This window comes from Armigeres subalbatus, chromosome 2 (genome assembly GCF_024139115.2).
Source record: "Armigeres subalbatus isolate Guangzhou_Male chromosome 2, GZ_Asu_2, whole genome shotgun sequence".
Classification (NCBI taxonomy): domain Eukaryota; kingdom Metazoa; phylum Arthropoda; class Insecta; order Diptera; family Culicidae; genus Armigeres; species Armigeres subalbatus.
The window spans coordinates 259,509,440-259,531,430 of NC_085140.1; the positions used below are offsets into that span (position 1 = coordinate 259,509,440).

The window sequence follows — 21,991 nt, forward strand, 5'->3', positions numbered from 1 at the left end:
TAAAAGGCATTGTATTTGAGATAGTTTTGTTTTTTCTTTGTTTGCTTGTTAATTCTATATCAGTTAAACAATGCCGCTGATAGGTTCTATTGAAACTTTTGTCCCTGGAACTAGCTTCGCACAATATGTGGAGCAGATTGAATGGATCTTTAAAATCAATAAGATTCCCCCGGATGAGAAGCTTGCTTACTTCCTCGGGCTTTGCGGTAGAGAAACTTATCCAGCTTTCCACGCTCGGTAATGGCGGCTTGTCGGTGTGTAAAAATCAATCGGTCGCTGTACTGTTTGACACTAGCTGGAGGAAAACTCACTGTCGAAAAGGCCTTTTTCCCTTCCCCTCACCCAGGAACGCCAGTGGGCTTTCCTCCAGCTAGTGTCAAACAGTACAGTGACCAATTGATTTTTACACACCGATAAGCCGCCATTACCGAGCGTGGAAAGCTGGATAGCGAGTTGAAACTCTTGCACCCTGGTGTAGATTTGGCAACTAAGACTTATGAATCAATAATCGATTCTTTAAAACGCCGTTTTGACAAAGCTGGCACTGATATGTTTCAGCGGTATAAATTTTACAACATGGTGCAAGATGAATCTCCTTAGCCGTGCGGTAAGTCGCGCAGCTACAAAGCAAGACCATGCTGAGGGCAAGGCAATTTTCGGATTGCAAATTGTCTCGACTTCCCTGGGCATAAAAGTATCATCGTGCTAGCCTCATGATATACGAATGCAAAAATGGTAACTTGGCTTAGAAACCTCGCAGTTAATAACTGTGGAAGTGCTTAATGAACACTAAACTGCGAGGCGGCTCTTTCCCAGTGTGGGATGTAATGCCATTAAGAAGAAGAAGAATAAGAACAAGGTGAATCTGAGACCGCAGAAGATTTTATCTGGGGCGGAGACGAGCCAGCCTCGGGCTGAAAGTCTCCTTAATAAAGACACAAAAAAAAAAAGATTTTATCTTGAAAGTGAAATTGCAAACAGAAAGTTAATTTGGGGCATTCAAAGAAACGGCTATTAGGGACAAATTAATAATGGGAGTCCTGGACAAGCTGATTGAGGAGGAAGATCTAACATTGCCGAAAGCTGAAAAGATTATTGTGAATCGGGAAGTAGCTGGTGTTAGAACGCGGATGATGAATGACAATAGATTGACGGTAGTTGCGAAAGTAGAGGACAACAAAAGAAAGGCTTTTACTAAAAATCATTCTAGAAGCAAGGAAAGAAGGAATAGAATCTCGCTTAACTTTTCAAAGGACCTAAGTAACATTTTTCATGAATTAAGTTGAATACCGCAATCAACAGAACAACACGAAAGCTGTATAGCTGCATTCAAATTAATTCATGAAAAATGTTACTTAGGCCCTTTTGAAAAGTTAAACGAAAATTGGCAGTTTTTGCAACAAAAAAGGGTACACAAAAAATACTGCTATGAATAGTAACGGGCTTGGTGGTCATATGGCTACCGCTTCTGCCTCATACGCAGGAGGTCGTGGGTTCAATCCCAGGCCCGTTCCATTCCTCCTACTTTGTATCTTTTCATATATTTCTCATGTTCTAGCAATCGCTAAAACTGGAAATGGGCTTTCATACCGTTTCCATCTTCTATCCATATACCTACAACAAGTTCTAGCAGGTAACTGTTAGAATTCGAAATGAGCCAAAAAAAAAGCTCGTTTCGGCATCCAATTAGAATATACTCTACCCTTTCATTACTATCACATTGGCAACCCGTTAACCAAGACGAACCTCTGCGTAAAACCTAACCCCAGATTCCAATAAAATTCCGCAGGAACTCGTGGCGAGTGCAGAGGTGTTCTCAGCTTGTAGTGAGCGAGTGAGACTGCATCATCAATTCCTTCCGTGACCGTGAGGACGTGGCCAGCGCCGTTATCGACCATCCAAAATACTAGAGCTCTCGGACTGTGCACATTGAGGTTGGAGAGCAAATCCCATGCTTCCATCCATTGGTTCCCTGTGCAATTGCGATTGTTCTGGTCGATCACGGAGTAGCAACTACGAATTGCACGGTCATCATGCTCATTCTCATGCTCATGCTCAAAAAGGGCACACAAAAAATACTGCTATGAGTTGAAAAGAAAGAAGAAGATGCATGTTAATTTTGTCGATAACGTTCCTCAAAAATCAACATCTCCAATCCAAACATTTGGACAAAGTAATTGCGAATGGAAGTAGACTGCGGCACAGGGATTAGTGTTATTGATGAGCGTGACCATCAAACCAAATTTAGTCACGACCATTTAGTCGTTGACGGAGCAAATTTGGAAGTGCGAGGATGCATCAAGGTGTTGGTGAATATTAACGGAAACAGTCATAGGCACTTAGAATTAGTAATTCTAAAAAGCTCAAAGCGTTCTCGCAGAATTATTCCCCTTTTGGCAGAAAATGGCTTGATTTGTTCTTCCCCGATTGGCGTAAACCGTTTTCTAAAGCGATGGTCCACCAGGTTACAGAAAGCATGACTGAGAGCACGGTGGAGGACATTCAGCGTAAGTTTTCAAACATCTTCAAAAAGGTTTTTTCTGACCCAATTGTTGGCTACGAGGGTGACCTTATTCTGAAGGAGGATAGGTCAGTTTTCAAGAAAGCTTACGATGTTCCCCTGCGGTTGAGGCAAAAACTTATTGAACATGGAGAAGGTTTGGAAAAGGATGGAGTTATCACACCCATAGAAGCTAGTGAATGGGCTTCACCGGTGGTTGTTATTGTCAAGAAAGATCACGATTTCAGTCTAGTGATAGATTGTAATGTCTCTATAAATAAACTTATTGTCTCGAATACTTACCCTTTGCCAAATGCACAGGATCTTTTTGCATCTTTGGCTGGCGCAAAAGTATTTTGTTCTTTGGACCTTGCTGGTGCTTACACTCAATTAAAGCTTTCAAAAAGGTCTCGAAAATTTATGGTCATCAACACTTTAAAAGGACTTTATGTTTATAACAGACTTCCCCAAGGCGGTCAAGCACCGCAATATTTCAAATAGTCATGGACCAAATTTTGAACGGTTTACCTTTAGTATTTTGTTATCTTGACGACGCAGGGATTGACTTCGAAGACTGTAAAAAAAATCTTTATTTAGTTTTAGATCGAATGTCTAAGGCAAACAAAAAAGTTAACATTAAGAAGCGCATTTTTTGTCAGTTTTTTAACTTATCTTGGACATATTATCTCGAATAAAGGTTCAATGCCATCCCGGATAAAAAATATCATTAAAATATCATAAATTTTATTGTTACAACACCATTTAAAACATAATTTTTACCGTTTAATATAATGGAATTTTGACAATAAAATCACATGAGAAATAATGGTTTTCCACGATAAAATGAATGGTAAATGGGACTTTTACAATTAAAAATGGGGGTTGTTATGTATCTTTACAATAAAAAAAATCGAAAATTTTCCATACAAAATTCGGAGCAAAACAATTGATCTTACGGTTCTTCAATGGGATGATTTCGAGCGAGAAAACAATAGAAAACATTGTGTTTTAAATGTTTTCAATTACTGTTTCTATTGTTTTACAATAGAAATACAAAAGGATTTAGAAAACATTTATAATTCAATATTACAATAAAAATTCAATACAATTAATTGTTTTACAAATTATTTTATTTTCCTCCGGTTGTTTAGCATATCTTTAGACGAATCCAGCCCACTACTTCCAAAGTTAAGTGGGTTGCCTGTATCTGGAGAAAAATCCAACATCGGTTTGAAAAGCGTACTAACTTTGTTCCGAATAGACAATACATATAGATATAAACCTGTGAAAAATGTAAATTATAAAAGAATGTCAGTTTTATTAGAAAAAATACGTCGAGAAGAAATGAAAAAATTACCTGCATCAGTTCTTATTATATCCCGTTGGTGAGATTGGCCAATGGTAGCCACTGAACGATCTTCAATCAGTGACCAGCAAGCAGCAGTATTTTATTTATCATAAGCTTCATTTCTGTAAAGGAACAAGGATACATGTTACCAGGCATGTCACCAGGTATTATGATGATGAAATTTTCATTTATTTTTTGTTCGGGATGAACCACTGCGTTCATTATGTACATTGAACTTTTGTAGTATAAGCACGTATAAGATTACGATTACCGGTGGTGAGTATAAACCGTTTGTAAGCCCAGTATCATTACTTGACACTTTACCGGTCGCTACTAAACGCGCTGCTAAAACAGTAGCGCAGCTGACAGGTGACCAAATTGACCAAATAACAGCGCTACTATTTGATGAACTATCAAACGTCGAACGTCACCGATACGGAATGCAGCCACCAAAATGATAACCAAAAATACCGAAAATAGTGACCGATGCGAAAAAGAATGACTAATCTAAAATGACAGTACAGTGAGGGTGATCAAAATACTCGCGCCCAGTAATGATGCTCTAACGCGCTTCAACACTTTAGATACTCACCACGGTACAGAAGCCATAGTGATCTACCGCTTCCCCAGCAGCAGAAACTGCAATGAAAACGACACTTTCTGCACCATACAGTTTCATTATTTTCATCTCTTCACTAATTATAAACAAAACTGTACACGCTCAAATGAATCCAGCCATTCTCCGAGTGAAATGATAAGCAAAAGTTTTTGTTCCCTTTCATTTTTTGAAATAAAATTTTTATTGCAAAACAATTCTAGACCTGCAACAAGACCTGCAATATGAAAATATACACTTGAGAATCGGTATAACATTTTTATTTATTTAACAAACAAAGCTATTGTAATTTTATTGTTTTCAATTGTTATTTCATCAATATAATAAATCCATGAAATATTCCAAAATTATATTAATTCAATAACATTAGACGGATTTCCAGATCATCCAAACCGAATACTTTTAAAATTTGTTTAGTTTTTGGATGAGCAATACTAAACATAAGCGAACAATAAAAATATAATAGAATATATCGGAAACATTTAAATATATTGTTATTTTAATGTACGTACAATAAAGATCTTTTACAACCGTGAACATTTTACAATAAGCATACAATAGTTTGTATTGTTTGCCACACAATCTATTGTATTTCAATGGGTTATGTCATACAAGTTACTGTAAATTTTTATCCGGGATGTCCATTAAAGGTGGAAACGATTCGAGCAGCAAACCACCAAGGAATGTTTCAGAACTTAAGGCCTTCTTAGGGTTGCTAAACTTTTACGGAAAATCTGTCTATATAAATTATTGAGGAAAGATGTTCAGTTTGTATGGTCCAGCATATGCCAAAAGACTTTTGATGAATGTAAAGCATATTTGTTAAACGGAAATTTGTTGGAATTTTTTGATCCAAAAAAGCCAGTTGTTGTGGTTTCCGATGCTTGTAGCTATGGAATAGGAGCCGTAATAGCACGCGAAGTAAATGGCGTAGAGAAACCTATTGCTTTTACTTAATTTTACTTTATTTTAAGCATTAGCGATGGTAAGCACCATTAAAAAGTTCCACAAATTTCTCTACTCACCGGCAACAGTTACGTTCGGCTGAGGATTCTTGCGATCGCTCAACAACATCAATATTGGTCGATCGAGATTTTCCAGGACAGCCTGCAGTTCATACCATAAGCAACCAATAGTCTACACTATAGATAGTAGAATCTATAGATGAGCGAAAGCATGGCTGAGTCGATTTTTTTGCCCGTGCACACGCGCATATGACGTCACAGCCCTTAACGTTTCCATTGAAATCGTGACGTCATGCTCGTTTGGAGACACGTTTGACAGTTCGTTTGGAGACAGAGGATTTATCTTCGCTCATCTATATATTCCACTATCTATAGTCTACACATTCAGCAAGCGACGATGAAGATTTTTACAGCTTTGCATCCGATTCTAACATCTTTGATGCGCCCGTTCGATTTTTGCCTTCGTGTTCAACGCAGAGGGCGCTTGAAAATACATGTTCTGGGCGAAGAAGCAGAGATCCAGATTCAGAAACAAGGCTGAGGAAACGTAAAATGCCATTAACGCCTTCAATGATTAGGCGATCGAAGCGAAAGAAAGTTACCAATACTAATAAGGATTTCGTTTATTTTTGAATTACCGATTTCGAATTCATGTTAAATAAGTTTTGAATTTTATGTCAAAGGAAGGTGAGTTGTAGGAGCCACCTAGTTTCGACAAACTAGTCCGAACCCGGTATAGGGAGACGAAGGTATAATGAAAGTGAGATAAGAGAAAATCTTTTCTTATGTATTCCTATAAATAAAAAAAAAATTTTAGTTACCAGATAAAGATTGTCACTTCGGTTCCCTTTGTTCTGCTGTCCGAAACATGTGTGGTAACTAACTGTCAAATCGTATGTGTTTTTCCTGCATTGACATTTAGATCTCCTATCCTTGCCTGTAAAAGATGTTCCGGACAGCGATGACAGCGACAATGTTTATCTTGTAATTAAAATATCTTTTCTATAAAAAGCCTATAATAAAGTGCTCAGTTGATTTCTGATGTTAGGCAGCAGTCGAAGCTTATCAGTATTATTTACCTTCCACCGTGAGAAAACCAATTTTAAAAACTCCTGAACGAAGATGTGGCACACAATGATGGCGAAATGCTGACTAACCTAGGAGCATGTGCATGTGAAAGCTTGAGCTTGATTGACTCTGGGTGTTGCGGATAGAACCGCTTTTCTGTTTTCAAGCAAGTAGAGGGATATTTTGCGGTTTGTTTACATCTCAAAAATTATGATTTAGTAATTTTCTAAAAAATGAACAGATGTTGAATGAAACGACATTAGGAGTTCAATTCTAAAAGCCGTAATATAGTTCCAATTTACGAAATAATTAACAGCAGCTGTCATTGTATGTTCGCATTAAAGTAAATAAGATGAATATGAAAATGGTGTTAGGTGGGAAACAATTTCCCTTATATGCAAGTAATATGCGAATGAAAATTCCAAGGCTAAGCATGTTGTTGAAACTTAGCTGCTTACAACCATCACTTCATTGTGGGCTAGTTCTCTGGGCAAATGTATAACATTATCGCTTGTTCAGGTTCGATTCCCGATTAAGCAAATAAATAAACAAAAATTGTAAAAACAAAACCTCTAAAGAACTTATTTTTTGTTTTTGTTGGAAATTTTGACAGGGCGGTAAAGTAGAACTGTACAAATATATAACTTTTGGGTGGTATCAATTGACATCGATATTTTGAAAAAGATCGATAACAATTTTTCATGTTTGACTTTTGATTAATTTAAAATTCTTCATGAAATGGCATCGATCACTATCGACGGTTGATATGAAAACCTTTAACGATCTATATGAAGAATTTTGAAGGAAATTGAAGAAATGGTTGGTCGGGACAGCTCAAAACAGTCTCCAAGATTTTTTTTCACATACATAGCGTCGCCTCGGAGGCTTAATAAAAGCTCTTTCGCCCGACGCCTCACTCACATGTGTTTTTATTTTGCTTTTCCTCAAAACTTTCTATTAATAACTGAGGAAAAACTAAAAAGAATACTAAATTGGAAAAAAGCAGCAAAGTTACGAAGGGGTCGACTAAGGTTCTTCGTAGCTGAGGAGGGAAAACACCTGTCTAGTGTACTGGCAGGAACTAATAACCGGGACGTGATTGTCCCGAAGAACCGATTAAAAATTCATGCAACCCAGAAGAGCTGACGAGACCAGCACCGCCAGAGGCGCTAGTGTATTTTACTCAAATTGTGGTAGATTTGTGAGAGAGTGTTTTGTTCAGTGTAGACTTTTCTACTGTCAAAGTTTTGTTTACATTCCTCAACGGATGATGTCACGTTACTTCAGTAAATAGTGTTCGGTTATTTTCTTCCGCTGTATTTTATTTGCACAAACGTTTGCACAAACCGGTGGTAAATACCGTAAATAAAAAAACAAACATTAAATAAAATTAACAATAATCAATGCATTGCCGCGGTTTTAGACGACTTCATGGCATCAGATACAGGTAAGAATCTAATTAAGAAATGTTGGAATAGAATTTAGCTGTTGTTCGCTGATTGCTTAGACTTAAAATCTACTTTTCAATAACCATAGTTGCGGGTTTTCAGCTAATATGCAACGGCCAGGGGTAAAAATCCACATATGGGAAGCTGCTAAATTGTTGCTTGCTTATCCCATGAAACAATTCCGTTACCTTATCACTAGCAGCAGAACGCCAGCTTACCCGCATCGACAGAATATGAGTTACATATTTACATGAAACGGTCGTGTGTACCCTGAACTGATAGTATTTACTCGAGAAATAGATGCCGGAATGCTTGGTGGAAGCAGTCCTGAAAGAAGTTTGGAAGCTTGATCGTTGCTGGTGTTTCAATAACAGATGACAAAAGCAAGATTATTTTGACGGCTATTTCTGGAACAAGGTGAGTTAAATATTAAATTTTCTGTGACTGAATTAGACTTTAAGTCTTCCACACTTATCTCCAGATATCGATCCGGAAATAAGAAAAGACCATCGAAAAGTATTTTGCTTTCCAATTCATCAAGAATTGCACAGCAGGAGGAGAAAATCATTCAAAGATTTGCTCCGAACAAGTCTAATCTGTATTGGCTATACAGCAACTGTTTGAGCTGAATTTGATCAACATCAAGAAAGTTAGCATCGCAGCGTCATAGTACCTACTGAGCCATTACGGACGAATATGATTATCTGAACGAGAATTGAGCAAGCGGAAAACGATAAAAAAACACATGGATTCGGGCTCGGAGAATTCGGTTTGGTGAAAAACGAATCACGGAAGAAACCTCGAAAGTCTTATGGCAGTTCTTCTGATATCATGTCTCATAATTTGCTGCTAAATATCTACCCGGGAGAAGTAAACACGCATATCGTTGAGCGAATTTTGAAACTTGACAAAACTGCAAAGGAACGGTTGCTGGCAAAAAAGTGCAAACCACAAGGTATTATAATAACTGCTAGAATTTTGCCCTCATGAAACCAGAGTCGAGTGTGCATTTACTGAAGATGCGGATAGCGCATTTATTACGTTATTACTATCGATTCGTAATCGCCGATGTTAAGGAGGAGAAGGCGGATAAACCTGGGGATAAACAATCAACCTCCAAGGTATTCAATAACCGGTCAGTATGGTGCACAACTTGATTCACCCTATGGTATTAGCCCACCCATACCAACGTGTATTGAATTTTGTAAAATTGTTTTACAGAGTCTCGTTATTGTCAACAATCCATTGTTTGCCTCACACGGACGCGAAGAAGAAGTTGTGACGATTACGCACACTTCTGCTGATCGAATGTTTCACTTCTGAGAATATAGAAACGCCTGTCGGATTCTTTGCCTTATTGGTGGCAGTGGTAAGAAAGCGCATTGTGAGAGCATGCCTGTCTCCTGTATTCGAGAGTGCTGTCCGACTGGTGGCCATCATAGCCGCGATGCTTTGATGTAATTAACTTGATAGTGTCAATCTCATTCGGGTGACCAATGTTAGTTTGTACCTTTTACTATACTTTTTTTTTTAAACTTTCTAAAACTTGTTTGGTGGAATGGCTTATATGTATTCCAATAAATTCCAGCATTTGATGACTCTAAAGATTCATATTTCGACAGGAACAGTATAGTATATGGCCTTCTACAGTGTTTCACTGTTAACTGACCGTTAAGTAGAATAACTCATGTCTTACATTTTACACCAACAATAAAATATGTATACACTAGATAAATAAATTAATTCTATATCAATTGTTACATAGAACCAAAATGAACCGAACAACAACATGCAAGCGACACGGTGGCAATTCACATCTGGCTGGTTTGAACCCTCTTAGCAAACCATTGCAAAGCTATCTCAATCAGGCTCCTCCATCGAGTCTTGATCCGTTCAGTGAGGAGGTCCAAATAGCGAAGTGGGTTGAGGTACTGCTGGTGTTTTGGATACGTGTTGGTTCAGCAGATCCAAATGGCTGTCCAAGCGGGATATTTGAATAGTCAGATCCTCAATCAACCATTGCCACCGGAAACCCTTTTATTGTTGAATCAGTTGCTGAAGTATTTAGTGAGTATTTAGTTTGCTAAAATTTGTTGTTAGTTAGTTACGCATTTCCTAATTTTAGCAAATACATGTCATGCAGAATAATTTACGAGGTGAAGGCGCTTCCAATGATCAAATGCCGATTATTTCGAAAATAAAGCAAAAAATCGCTAGATTGGAGAACCACCCAACAAGCAGTCAATATGAAGCACCAACAGCAGCATTTTGGAAAAGCAACTAGGTACCTGGCAAATAACGTCGATCGTGAACTGAATGATCTAACTACGTCTCAGAATAAATTATCGGAAATGAAATTAGGTAAAGAACATATCACCATAGCTCTAAAGGCGGTAGTATCGGTACCGGTTCTACTAGTCAACACTGATCAATGGAAGTTGCCAACCATTGACAAGGATGAAGAACACGATTTTACTGATCTTTGTCGTGCATCTAGAACGATGGCAAAATCCACACTTCCCACTACTGAATCAAACATCTAGTGAGTATTCTCGAAGTTATTATCAAGACAATGCAATTCATGAATCCCAAATATATTTTTAGCACCTGGTCCACCTGTCGTGGAGGAATTGAAGGTGGATGACCAGATTTCTCAGTCGATACTGTCAGTGACGATTAGCCTGCTAGACAACATACTTTCACAGATTTGCTTGCTATGCGCTTGAATCTGGAATACCTAGAAAGTTTTGTATGCTATTTTAAATCAATAATCAGTTATATTGCATCAGGGCACTAAAATGTATTAGTATTGCATGTATTTTGCAAATGATAATAAAATTGAGAACCTATACTGTAACGATGATTATTGGCTGAAATAACATTATTTCTTTACTGAGATAAATCATGAATTTAAATTTATATTAATATTGTAAGAATTTCTTAAAACAAACTTATGAAAATTCATAAGGTTGCTTAATGAAATTAGTAAAGTAAACATAAGATAAACATATACGTTAAGGCTCCCCCAGACCTAAGCAATTTCACTGCCGCGACGGCGACAACTAGTAGCCGCGATTCTATCGTTGGGTCGCTGCAAGCAATGTTCTATTTACACTTCCATATCAACGGCGACAGAATCGCTGTCGCCAAGCGATAGAATCGCGTCGCGGCTGTCGCATCGCGTGTGTTTGGGGGAACCTTTATTTGTTATAGACCTGGTTCATCCAAAGTTCATGCTGGTTCATAAGGCTACCTTATGTTTTTCAAACCGATTCCTTGTGGCTAATTTTCATAAGGTAAACTAATAAGTTTTTTTTACGTGAGTGTACTGCAGCAATATCCGTTTCTGAAGCTCCTAAAACTTATCAAAACCGGCTCGTTTCTTTTCTATCGATTGGGACACAATGAAAACCATTCGGATTACTGAACTAAGAACAAGTTTAAGGAATATTAATTCCGTGGAGAAACGATGACCAAACAGCAGGTTGGAAACGCCGACTTCTAGCCGTTACATCCGGAAACAAAGCTGCAATACCGGCGGCATCTGTGATTAGCCTTTGTATTGCTCAAATTGCATCAGATGTCTACGTTTCCGAAGCAATGACCCTTGGAAGTGGGAGTGCATGTTGTTTTCCGTAATCATGCGGTCCTTCGAAGCCCTCCACGATGTCCTTACTGCTAACAGTTGAGGCCCTCATTACAATCATGTTTTCTCAATACACGCTCCATAAGGAACTAGATCGGACAATAGGTACGTAGGTTTAACAGAATTTGATTCAAATCAGTCAAAAATATTTAATCCATCACACTCCATTTGCAGCTAATGAATGTTGGAGCGCAGCCTCGTATGGCCTACGTACATAAGAAATTCTGGTGCTTATGTTCCGGATAGATAAATGTACACGAAATTACCTATATGACAACGCGGGGGCAAGATGAGTTTATTGGTGTGAAAGTTATCCGCCGACCAGGGGGACAAATACGGATACTGAGATGTAAGATGTTTGTTTCCTTGGACGTGAAGTAAAGGCAGCAAGATGTTATGCCGGACTTGGCGAACCTGAGATCGTCAACGATATCGCTGTCGTTGATGTGTGACACGAGTTGTACGGGATAAATGTCGTCGTTTGGAGAAAGTTTTGCGCTTAACAGAGTGGGTCCCAGCAGGTTACCAAAAATCAATGAACTTTGGTACATCTTTCATATTTCAATATATACTCAGCGCTTCTCAACTAAATGCACATTGTGAAGGTGAACAAACACACGGACTAACTGTGAACGAATTCTATGTATTATGGCTGAATAAAAGCATGATTCTGCAAGGGAGACATGATGCAGGGAGAAATGAAATGCAAAGACAGATTTTGTTAGTAATGGAAATTGAGCAATTATTTCGAAACAAGTTCATGACATTCTGTGCCACCTCATAATTAAACCGCTTTAAGTGTGCATACACGTGGGGCCTCCTTAGCCGTGCGGTAAGATGCGCGGCTACAAAGCAAGACCATCCTGAGGGTGGCTGGGTTCGATTCCCGGTACCGGTCTAGACAATTTTCGGTTTTCAAATTGTTTCGACTTCCCTCAAAGTATCGTGTTAGCCTCATGATATACGAATGCAGAAATGGTAACTTGGCTTAGAAACCTCGCAGTTAATAACTGTGGAAGTGCTTAATGAACACTGAAGCTGCGAGGCTGCAATGTCTCCAGTGGGGGATGTAATGTCAATGAAGAAGAAGAAGAAGTGCATACACAAGCATACTAGGAATTAACATTCTGAAAACAGTATGGTGAGGGGCATCTATAAAACAATAAAGCGGTGATTTCTTTCTTTCAGTAAGTTAAAAACGGGAACAGTTCCCCTATTTAGAGTGGTTAAGTTTTGACAGCCTTCGTGTATAGTGTAGTATCCGCCCTAGCTACACCACTGGCTGTCTGGTACAGCAGTCCCAACAAGCATTGGAGTCTGATAAAGAGCTTATTGCGCCACAATTTGTCTTGTTCAGCTAAAAAACTAGCTTATTCAACTTAAATAGTTTGTTGGGGTGGCAATCGAAAGAATCAAGATTTAGTTTTATCACTGACTGCACACCCGAGCAGACGCGCGTTTAACTGTATCACTTAGGGCAAATTTCTTCACCTTCGCTTAACTCTTAAGCGGTGCTCACCCATACGTTTAAACCTGGTTTAAGGCTTAAGCAGAGGTGAAGAAATTGACCCTTACAGTATTTATCACAGTCTCGTAATTAGATTAAAGAACCCAATCTCCCACGAGTTTATTATATATAGAAATAAGTATTCGATATTAGCAGTGGAGGGTAGCCAACCAGCCATTGTTTTCGATTCATTCAACTGATCAACTGCATTGGATGTGGATTTCGTTAACCCGTCGAAGAGATACTATAACATTACCCCGAAAATCATTCATAAGAATGCTCTATATCCTTGAATGTGTTTCCTTTATTCACAATAAGGTATCCATCCAGTTGGAAATACCCGGGAATAATGCGGTAAGTCATCCAATCAACCGGGAAATTAATTTATAGAGTGATGGATAAACACCGTTTGCTGAAGTGTAGGATTATCTGTACAAACTTTAATCAGCTTTATGACAGATGCTTCTTCAGGAATAAAGCTATCAGTACACTGTTTGTCATAATGACAAATATTTGTCAAGTCAGCCTGATATCCATCTCGATTTCTGGTCAATCTGATAGATATCCGGATAAACTTGACAAATATTTGTCATCATGACAAACAGTGTACTGAGGGCTTAAGGTGCAATGGATCAATCAAGGTAACTCATTTTGCGCTCACCGCATTAAAACAACGGCGACACTGTATACGCATATTTCTATTCATGTGTGTTTGACAGAACATGTCTACGGTGGCGCGATCTGCTCATTTCATAGCGGCAGTTTTTGCTTATTGATTGGTCCATTGCCAGATCAATAACGTGCGAACACATTGCAAACTAAATTGATTGCACTGACTAAGTTGGTGCCACAAAGGAAATCCGAAGAATCGACTGAAAGAATCCCTGTGGAAGCTTCCTGGAGCTTCCTGTGGAATCTTTGGTGGAATTCCTAAAGAAATCTTTGGTGGAACTTCTCGAGGAAATCAAGGTGGAATTTCTCAAATAATTCCAGGAGGAATTCATAGTAGGCCTTACGGTGGTATCCCTGGTGGAACCCCTGGATGAATCCTTGATTGAACTTCTCGAAGAATCCCTGCAGGAACTCCTAGGGGAATTCTTACTAGGCCTCCTGGAGGAATCCCTGGTGGAACTTCTAGGTGAATCTTTGGTGGAACTTCTGGAGGAATCTCTGGTGGAAGTACTGGAGATATCCCTGGTAGAACTTCTTGAGAAACCTTTGGTGGAGCTTCTGGAGGAAACTAAGGTGGAACTTCTGGAGGAATCCCTGGATAAATCCTTGGTGGACTCCTAGAGGAATCCTTAGTAGACCTTACGGTGGAATCTGGTGGTACAACAAATGATAGAATGCCTGGTGGAACTCCTGGAGGAATCCTTGTTGGAACTCCTGAAGGAATTCCTGGTGAAACTCCTGGTGGAGCTTCTGGAGGAATCTTTGGTGGAACTCCTGGACAAATCCCTGGTGGAACTCGATGAATCCTTGATGGAACTACTCAAGGAATCCCTGCTGAAACTCCTAGAGTAATTCTTAGTAGACATTACGGTGGAATCCCTGGTAAAACTGCTGGTGGAATGCTTGGTGGAACTCCTGGAGGAATCCATGGTGGAACTTCTGGAGGAATCCTTGTTGGAACTTCTGGAGGAATTCCTGGTGAAACTTCTGGAGGAATTCTTGGTGGAACTCCTGGAGGAATCCTTGGTGGAACTCCTAAAGGAATCCTTGGTTGAACTTCTGGAAGAATCTTTGGTAGAACTCCTGGAGAAATCCCTGGTGGAACTTCTGGAGAAATCCTTAGTATGTCTAGCGATGGAATCCCTGGTGGAAATTCTGGAGGAATCCTTGATGGAACTCCTGGAGAAATCCTTGGCGGAACTTCTCGAGGAAACCAATGTGGAACTTCTGGAGGAATCCTTGATGGAACTCCTGGATGAATCCTTGATGGAACTTCTCGTGGAATCCCTGCTGGAACTCCTAGAGGAACTCTCAGTAGACATTACGGGGGAATCCTTGGTAAAACTGCTGGTAGAATGCCTGGTGGAACTCCTGGAGGAATCCCTGGTGGAGTTTCTGGAAGAATCTTTGGTGAAACTCCTGGAGAAATCCCTGGTGAAACTCCTGGAGAAATCCCTGGTGGAACTTCTGGAGAAATCCTTGGTGGAACTTCTCGAGGAAACCAAGGTGGAACTTCTGAAGTAATCCCTGGTGAAACTCCTGGATGAATCCTTGATGGAACTTCTCGTGGAATCCCTGCTGTAACTCCTAGAGGAACTCTTAGTAGGCCTTATGGTAGCATCCCTGGTGGAACTTCCGGATGAATCCTTGGTGGAACTTCTGAAGGAATTTTTGGTGTAACTTCTCGATTAATCCCTGTTGGAAGTTCCTAGAGGAATCCTTAGTAAGCCTCCTGGAGGAATCGCTGGTGGAACTCCTGAGGGAATTCCTGGTGAAACTTCTGGAGGAATCCTTGGTGGAACTCCTGGATAAATCCTCGATGAAACTTCTAAAGGAATCCTTGGTGAAACTACTGGAGAAATCCCTGGAGGAATCCTTGGTGGAACTCCTGAAGGAATTCCTGGTGAAACTTTTGGTGGAACTTCTCGAGGAAACCATGGTGAAACTTCTGAAATAGTCCCTGGTGGAACTCCTGGATGAATCCTTGACTGAACTTCTCGTGGAATCCCTGCTGAAACTCCTAGAATTCTTAGTAGACATTACGGTGGAATCCCTGGTAAAACTGCTTGTGGTACTCCTGGAGGAATCCTTGGTGGAACTTCCAGAGGAAACCCTGGTGGAGCTTCTAGAAGAATCTCTGGTAAAACTTCTCGTAGAATCCCTGCTGGAACTCCTTGAAAATAGATGAAGTGACGGAGCGGCAACAGAATGTGTTGTACGGATCCGGAACGTTCTACTCTTGAACATACATATCTTTTAATCCTCCAGTTCTTCGTCATGTTGGATCAGCGCCTCCCGTTTTATTTTTGGTCGAAAATTGCATTTACTAATATCGCAGGTGGAAGGTGAAGGAAAACCGGTGAAAGTAAAAAAAAAAACAAAAACACAATGCTGTCATGTTTTGCACGGAAAGCAAATGATGGAGAAAAACTGACAACTGACTTGGTGTCTTTTCATTTGTATACCTAGAACTCTACACACCGATGGAGACTTCAAGCGCAACACCGAAAAATTCCGAGTGTCTGGTCCCGGTTATTAGTTCCTGGTACTGGGTCGTGGGATCAAACCCCACCGAAGGAAGTGGTTACCTTCAATACATTTTTCGAACAAGCTAGTGTCAAATAGTACAGTGACCGACTGATTTTTACACACCGACAAACCGTCATTACCGAACGTGGGAAGCTGGATTAATTTACCTTTCCCGTTAAGGATGGTATTTCGTTTTATTGTCTCAATCGATTCTTTGGCTTATTTAAGGTAAAATTTAACAAAGAAGTCACATTTTGTTTAAGTATTTATAAAAATAAAATAAAAACTGAAAAAGTGCTGCACGCGTGAACCTGCCTGAAAAATTCACCCAATGTTCGTTCAAACTCAGGCCAATGTTAGGCAGCACTTTTTCGATTTTTTGTTTTAAATTTTAGAAATACTTAAAGGCGTAAAAATATGGGTTCTTTGGGAAAGTTGACCCTAAATAAAATGTAGAATTGAATGAGCGAATTAAAATTGTTCCACTGAACTGCGATTGGGGCTTTTAGGTTAAGACACTACGCGTGTATTGCTTCCAGTGAGCATTTCACTCTGTGAAGTTAGCACAACATTAAACCACGGACCAGCATTTTTTTTCTTACGAGCGGGAATCGATCCTACACTCCGTAGCACAACGGGATTTAATGCCAACCATATGGCTACGAAGCCCACCACTCACGGTCTTTTAGCCAAAAAATTAGTACTATTTCATGACAACTAAGTGATTTCAAAGCCTCTTGTTTATTGTGCTACATTATTTTGTACGATTGATGGTCACGTTAACAGCAAGCAATTTATGGGTAATTCGTTTCACTAAGCTGTGTTAATTCGTAAATAATGCATTTAAGGGCGCATGATGTTTAATAATAGAAGCACAGACAAACCGATAGGACACAAAAGGCATATCTAACGACCAGGAATCCAACGTTCAAGACCACGAGCAAAAAATGATCATAAATAAAATTGCGAAAACTGCTAGAGTTTGATTTTATAAATGTTTGAAAGAAGCCACTCTGCTTCATAGCGTGTTTCAAAATTATAAATTATCACTTGTATGTCGTATCTGATGAAATGTTGAAATTATGTGAATCTCCAATGGGCACTGTTGCATCCGCTCCACATTATCATTTGCGCTGCGGAGTTCGGAATCATCAGTAGCAAAGAATTATGAAACATTCAACAAGTATGTGCAAATCTAAAACAATAGATTCAAATGTCCCGCCTCAGATTGCAGTTTTATAGGTGTGACATCAGAAAGGCTCGTAAATTCATAGCTGATGTGACATGCCGAACGGCACGAAGCTGTGTTCACAGTCTATTTACCACTTTCATCATCGTCGTTCCTCAACTCTGTCACTACGTAGGCTTGTTGTTGTTTGTTCAAACAATCATAACTTCCTTTCGTGAGGATGCTTTTTCTCTCGATAAACTAACAGCACATTCTTCGTTTTACACTTGTTAGCAGTAGATAAATGCTTCAGAATGATGTAAGTTTTACATTACTTGACCTTTTTTCAATTAGAATCTTAAATTTGAAATTTTTATGATTTTTTTAGGGAAAATGTTTTTTTAATGATAAATGTTTTATTTTTATTTTTTGAAAACTTTCCTTGTTTTCTATTTTAATAGAAAATTCATTGAAATTTTATTTTTTTTATTTTACTTATATCACACTGTAGGCTATTACCATTATTTACAATTCTATATTTTACATATGATCAATAATCATAATGTTTTAATATACCCACATATACTTTTTTCAAAAAGAACAATATGATACAGAGAAGTTCTACGGGCGCAAATATTTTAGTCACTTTTGTCTATCAAACGGTGATTATCTCTTCTTCATGATATCGTCATACCACACCGTCGCAAGAAACAGTAAATGCAAAAAAATCACTTGATTTGCGTCACTCGGAAGATCGGTGCTGACATCTCGTAATCATCAGCAAACACGAACTACTCACTACTGCCCCAATAAGCTATATCCACTGCATCATCTAATTTAATCACTGCTAACGATGCACAGCACATTGATCTGCCTCCACTGCAGATTACTCATTCATTCATCCACTGATAAGCACAGCTGCCGAAAAGGACAGAACCCGAGAATTTGATTCAATCAACCGACACTTCTAGCGAGAAACTGGCTAAAATATGCTCATCAATAACATTACGTAGCTATCACGCACCAGATGAAAATGATGCCAAACGCATCCGTATCCGACCAAAGAATGGCTACCTGACTGATACTAAACTGCCGCAAACCGACGAATACCTCGCACTCACAAAGAACCGAATCGACGACAACGCAAGCAACCACCGGGCAGAAAGCTATCTCTCGACTGAATGGTTTGTTTTGATTCGTACCGCTCTCTTTTTATCTTTTCGGGTTCGGGACGGACCGATTGCACCAACACACGTAACCGACCTTCTGGCTTTCTGGCAGCATGGCATCGGCATATAGGGAGAAGGTTTACGCGGTTCGCGAGACCGGCCACGCGGGATGAATCGGGAGATTAGCGAAGGTCGAAGAGATGCGGTGCGATATCAAAACAACCGCAGGAGAGAGGATATTTAGCCGGTATGGAGTCAAATTGAACCAAGTCAAATAATTCATCAATTAATGATCAATATACATTAACGTTGTAGTCTTATGTTTAATCTATTGCTTCATATTTCAGGAAAAAAAGGCCACGAAATACTAAAAATTGAATACTATTTAGACATCCCATACGCACTCATGCGGTTTACCAGTGCAGTTTGCGCGGTATCCATTGGAAATTGTAGTCGGGTCACGCCAGTTTAGTTGGCTAGTCGGCTGAATGAACTGCAATCAGAGAGCTCCCATTGCACAGTAAGGCACCAGTCTCATCATTTTTAGCCTAATTACTCCGTGTCAATCTTCAATCATAAATGAAACATCACCGGGATGCATGCCTGTCCGTCGTAAGGAGGCCCCTATTCCGCTCAGCACAGTCGAGCCCTTCCTGCCAGCGTTCAGCAGTCATCCCGGTCCTGTGTTTGAGGTCGGAGGAGGGGGCTTCCGTACTCCAATCGTAGGCAAGTACTCATCTGTTTGGAATTATTCGCTTCCTCAACCTTCAATAGATTGCAGATTTTCTACGCAAACTGAACCATGTCAATCGTATGCTGTACGGCGATCGTCACCGGGATGCACGCCTGCTAGTCGTAAGGAAGCCCCTAATCCCCTCAACGCAGTCGAGCCCTTCCTGCCAGCGTTCAGCAGTCATCCCGGTCCTGCGTTTGAGATCGAAGGAGGGGGCTTCCGCACTCCAATCGCAGGCAAGTATTCATCAGATTCGAACAATTCACTCCCTCAATCATTCACCGCTCGCAGAGTAACATCAAATCACAACCTCGATGACATCACCATATACTACCAAAACGTACGGGGATTACGCACCAAACTGGACGACTTTTTCACTGTTATTTATGCAGCGTCATATCAACTGTGTAGAAGAGATAGCTATGGGGATTAACGAAGGCGATAAAATAGCCATATTTGGAGACTACAATCTACCTGGCATACGGTGGGTAGCGACAAACCCTCCGTATTGTCATATTGACAGCTCTGGTTCCTCTTTATCCCGATCATGTACAATCTTCTTAGATGGCATGTATTCATCTGGTTTTGAACAAATCAATAATGGTAGAAACTACGCTGGCAATACGCTCGATCTTATCCTTGTCAACCAAGCATTAGATGGTCTTTTCATTTTGGAAGACATCGTCGATCCATTGGTACCAGCTGATCCGGCTCATCCGCCTTTTTGTCTGCTTATCAAAGACTGCTTTAATTCTACTGAGATTATGAACCCTGACGACGAATTAGACTTCGCTTCTTTCGATTATAAAAGGGCAAATTACGATGCTTTGAATCAAAGAAAGAAATTGATTGATTGAGAATTGATTGGTCCACTGTATGCCTAAGCACCAACATGGACGATAGCGTGGAAAATTTCTCCAAAATTCTCCATCACGTGTTCGGCGATTATATACCTTTGCAACGTCCATCTGTGAAACCACCGTGGTCTAACAGTGAACTCAGAAACCTCAAGAGAAAGCGAAATGCGGCTCATCGTACATATCGGACCCTCCGATCAGCGTCAAGCAAAAAAACCTATAAAATCTGCAGATATCGTTACAAATCGTTGAATAACAAGCTCTATCGTCGATACGCAAGAAAAATTGAACGCAATCTGAAGCGCAACCCTAAGCAGTTCTGGAATTTTGTTAATTCTAAACGAAAGGATACAGGACTACCTTCTGCTATGCATCTGGATCATCGTGCGGCAAGGACATGTGCTGAAAAATGCTCGCTGTTTGCTGAATTCTTCGCTTCGGTTTTCGACAGACCACTAGCTACCAGTGAATCAACGGCTGCACTGAGTTTCGTCCCGAGTGAGATTATAGACGCAGATACATTCACTATCACTGCTGAAGACCTGTTGCTTGCACTGTCTAAATTGAAAATGTCATTCCGACCAGGTCCGGATGGGGTGCCTGCAAGTATTCTTAAGAAATGCTCAGCCAATTTGATAGCGGCTCTTCAACACATTCTCAATTTATCGTTGCGACAATCTTGTTTTCCAACTCTATGGAAAAAATCATTCATGTTTCCGGTGCACAAAAAAGATGCTAAAGATGACATAAAACATTATCGAGGAATTACATCCTTATGCGCGTGCTCAAAGCTAATGGAAATCATCGTTTCGAGCTACACATTCTCCCGCGTGAGGCACTACATCAGCACAAAACAACATGGTTTTTCCCGGGGCGAAGCGTTACCACCTAGGATGTTACCACCAATCTAGTTGAATTCTCTTAGCTTTGCTTGCGGAATATTGGTCGAGGAAAGCAGATTGATTCCGTGTACACCGATCTGAAAGCTGCTTTTGATCGTGTAAGCCACACGATTCATTTGGCAAAACTCGAAAAATTGGGCTTTTCTTCTCGGCTTGTTTGTTGGTTCAGATCCTATCTGTGTGATAGAAAACTGGCTGTAAAAATAGGCTCATCTGTTTCGGATTGGTTCACAAACGGGTCTGGTGTACCACAGGGAAGCAATCTTGGGCCGTTGCTTTTCTCCTGTACATTGGTGAAGGCTACTGCATTTTATATGCTGACGTCATGAAAATATATGTTGTAATCGATCAACCGTCGGATTGCATCAAGCTGCAGGAGCTCTTAGATCGGCATCTCGTCTGGTGTCGAGCCAATCACATGACTTTGAGCGTGCCAAAGTGTTCCATCATAAGTTTCCATCGCAAGAAGTGCCCGATCGTATACAACTACGTAATCGGTGATGAACCGCTAAACCGTGCTTTTTCTGTTCGAGATCTTGGAGTTGTTCTGGATGCCGAGCTGACGTTCAAAGAACACCAAGAAGAAGTAATCAAGCGAGCTCGTCGTCAACTTGGGTTTGTGTCTAAAATCATTAAAGAATTTCGTGACCCATATACGTTGAAGGCATTATACGTTGCGTTGGTCCATCCTATCCTGGAAACTGCTTCGTTGGTATGGGATCCGTATCAAGCAACAATGATCGAAAGATTTGAATCGGTGCAACGAAAATTCATAAGTTTCGCCCTACGTTTTCTGCCCTGGAATGACCCATCGCACCTTCCACCGTATGCAGCCAGATGTCAATTGATTGGTATCGAAACTC

At 40.0% G+C, this 21,991-nt stretch overlaps 1 protein-coding gene and 1 long non-coding RNA gene across 9 annotated transcripts in view; one reads left to right on the forward strand and one right to left on the reverse strand.

Moving 5' to 3' along the window:
- The window catches only part of LOC134212133 (cGMP-dependent 3',5'-cyclic phosphodiesterase-like), a 208,371-nt gene extending 189,690 nt beyond the window's left edge, over positions 1–18,681 (reverse strand). For 2 of the 8 annotated variants that reach the window (XM_062689724.1, XM_062689719.1), the window contains exon 1: positions 17,623–17,807. The gene's annotated coding sequence lies outside the window, so the exon portion shown is untranslated. Of the gene's footprint in view, positions 1–17,622; positions 17,808–17,986; positions 18,006–18,047 lie in introns of those variants that run through there. The other 6 variants (XM_062689721.1, XM_062689727.1, XM_062689726.1 and 3 more) reach the window with 6 other exon arrangements.
- On the forward strand, positions 7,768–9,684 carry LOC134216236 (uncharacterized). The gene is made up of 4 exons (XR_009980567.1): positions 7,768–7,944; positions 8,048–8,362; positions 8,427–9,080; positions 9,167–9,684. It is a non-coding gene; the product is annotated as an uncharacterized LOC134216236 (long non-coding RNA).
- Positions 18,682–21,991: the final 3,310 nt, after the last annotated feature.